The sequence below is a fragment of the Mesoplodon densirostris genome, chromosome X (assembly GCF_025265405.1).
Source record: "Mesoplodon densirostris isolate mMesDen1 chromosome X, mMesDen1 primary haplotype, whole genome shotgun sequence".
In the NCBI taxonomy this organism is placed as follows: Eukaryota; Metazoa; Chordata; class Mammalia; order Artiodactyla; family Ziphiidae; genus Mesoplodon; species Mesoplodon densirostris.
This window is the reverse complement of record NC_082681.1, coordinates 21,851,772-21,854,693: the sequence shown is the minus strand read 5'-3', so window position 1 is coordinate 21,854,693 and position 2,922 is coordinate 21,851,772. Positions and strand designations below refer to the sequence as shown.

At 33.7% G+C, this 2,922-nt stretch overlaps 1 pseudogene; it reads left to right on the top strand.

Moving 5' to 3' along the window:
• The first annotated feature begins 1,681 nt into the window (after positions 1-1,681).
• On the top strand, positions 1,682-2,245 carry LOC132482163 (hypoxanthine-guanine phosphoribosyltransferase-like; annotated as a pseudogene).
• The last annotated feature ends 677 nt before the right edge of the window (positions 2,246-2,922 follow it).

The following is a 2,922-nucleotide window of genomic DNA, read 5'->3' as shown; positions in this document are numbered from 1 at the left end:
ATACGTTTGTAATAACATAGTTTGAAATCAAGAAGCGTGATGCCTCTCGCTTTGTCCTTTTCCGGATTACTTTGGTTCTTCAGGGTCTTTTGTAGTTCCATACAAATTTTAGTATTTTTTCTTGATTTCAGTGGAAAATGCCATTGGAATTTTGATAGGCATTGCATTGAATCTATAGATAGCTTTCAGTAGTATGGACATTTTAACAATATTAATTCTTCTGATACATGAACATTAGATATATTTCCTTTTATTTGTGTCCTCTTCAATTTCTTGAAATTGAACAATCTCATGCAAAATGATTCAGTATTTTTGCAGATTATATTATATTATAAATTGTTACAAGGTAATAGCTAAAAATTCCCTGTTTTCTACAATGTATCCTTGTTGTTTATCTATTTTATTCATAGTAGTTTGTATCTGTTAATCCCTTACCCCTAGTTTGTTCCTCTCCCCTTTGGTAACCACTAGTTTGTTCTCTATATCTGTGATTCTGTTTATGTTTTGCATATACATTATTTTTTAGGTTCCACATATAAGTGTTATTATACAGTATTTGTCTGACTTATTTCACTAAGCATGATATTCTCTAGGTTCATCTGCATTGCTGCAAATGGCAGAATTTCATTCTTTTTATGGCTGAGTAATATTCCATTGTATATATATACTGCATCTTCTTTATATATTCATCTGTTGATGGGCACATAGTAACCTCTAATGTTTTTTCTAATTTCTGTGGTATCAGTTGTAATATTTCCTTTTCATTTCTGATTTTATTTGTTTGAGTCTTCTCTCTTTAAATTTCGTCAGTTTTTGTTGTCTTCAAATTTAAAAACAGCTCTTAGTTTCATTGATCTTTTCTATTTTTTTTTGGTCTCTATTTCATTTATTTCTGCTCTGATCTTTATTTCATTTCTTCTACTAAATTTGGGCTTAGTTAACTCTTCTTTTTCTAGTTCTTTGAGGTGTAAAGTTAGGTTATTTATTTGAGATCTTTCTTTTTTCTTAATGTAAGTACCTATTGCTAAAGATTCCCTCTTATAAGTGCTTTTGCAGCATCCTATAAGTTTTGGTATGTAATGTTTCCATTTTTGTTTCTTTTCAAGATATTTTTAAATGTTCCTTTTGATTTCCTCCTTGACCCATTGGCTGCTCAGGAGTGTGTTGTTTAATTTCCACATGTTTGTGTGAATTTTCCAGTTTTCCTTCTGTTATTGATTCCTAGTTTCATACCTTTGTGGTCAGAAAAGTTACTTGGTATGACTTCAGTCTTCTTAAATTGGCTAAGAATTATTTTGTGATGTGATCTTTCCTAGAGAATATTCCATGTGGAACTTGAGAAGAATATATATTCTGCTGCTGTTGAATGGAATGTTCTATATACGTCTGTTAGGCCCATTTGCTCTAAAGTATAATTCAAGTCCAGCATTTCCTTCTTTTATGTCTGGGTGATCTATCTATTATTGAAAGTGGGATTATTGAAGTCCCCTACTATTATTGTACTGTTGTCTATTTCTCCATTCAGATCAGTTAGTGTTTGCTTAATATATTGGATTAGCCAAAAATTTCGTTTGGGTTTTTCCATAAGATGTTACAGAAAAAGCTCATCCCAGACTGCCCTCAGCCCACATGCCAGCCAGCTCCGTTATGGTGACCCACAGCCCCAGCATTGTGGACTGAATGGCTGGCTCGAGATGTGATGAAGGAGATGGGAGGCCATCACATCATGGGCGTCTCTGTGCTCAAGTGGGGCTATAAATTCTTTGCTGACCTGCTGGATTACATCAAAGCACCGAACAGAAATAGTGATAGATCTATTCCTATGACTATAGATTTTATCAGACTGAAAATCTACTGTAATGACCAGTCAACAGGTGACATAAAAGTAATTGGTGGAGGTAATCTCTCAACTTTAACTGGAAAGAATTTCTTGATTGTTGAAGATACAATTGACACTGACAAAACAATGCAAACCTTGCTTTCCTTGGTCAAGTAGCATAATCCAAAGATGGTCAAGGTTGCAAGCTTGCTGGTGAAAAGGACCCCTCGAAGTGTTGGTTATAGACCAGACTTTGTTGGATTTTAAATTCCAGACAAGTTTGTTATAGGATATGCCCTTGACTATAATGAATACTTCAGGGATTTGAATCATGTTTGTGTCATTAGTGAAACTAGAAAGGCAAAATACAAAGGCTAAGATGAGAGTTCAAGTTGAGTTTGGAAACATCTGGAGTCCCATTGAAGTCACCAGTAAAATTATCAAATGTTCTAGTTCTGTGGCCAGCTGTTTAGTAGAGCTTATTGCATGTATCTTCGAAGAATTGTATCTGTTTTGTATTTTAGAAAGGTTAGGTGCTGCATTCCTGAACTCTTTATTTGCACTGTGAGTCTATAGACGATCAGTTCCCTTTGGGTGGATTGTTGTTTCACTTGTGAATGAAAAATCTCTTAAACCACACCACTATTGAATGAAAATATTGAAATTGTATCTGTAAGAAACATTTAAAGAGATAAATATGTTAGTTTTTTAACTGAGATTTTAATTTTTATATAGTCAGGAAAGAACAGAAGTGATTGAATACTGTTAATTATACCACTGTGTGTTTAGAAAAGAAGCAGTTTCATATCAGTGACAGCATTTAGAGGTCATGATGTTGTATAAACCGTATGTCCTGCAATTATTTTAGTAGGCTTCAGTAGTATTAACTGTATTTTCCCGCTTGTTCAGATTATTTCTGGTGAATCTTTGTCAGCAGTTCCTTTTAAATACAGGTCAGTAAGTTCCAAAAACCTACCACTTTTTGAATTCTTCAATGTAAAAAACCCTTAAAAATAAAGGCTGTCTCTTTAAAAGAAAAAAAAAAGGGTTACAGAAAAACCGGAAAGAACTTTTTGGCCAACGAAATATTTAGGTGCTCTGAG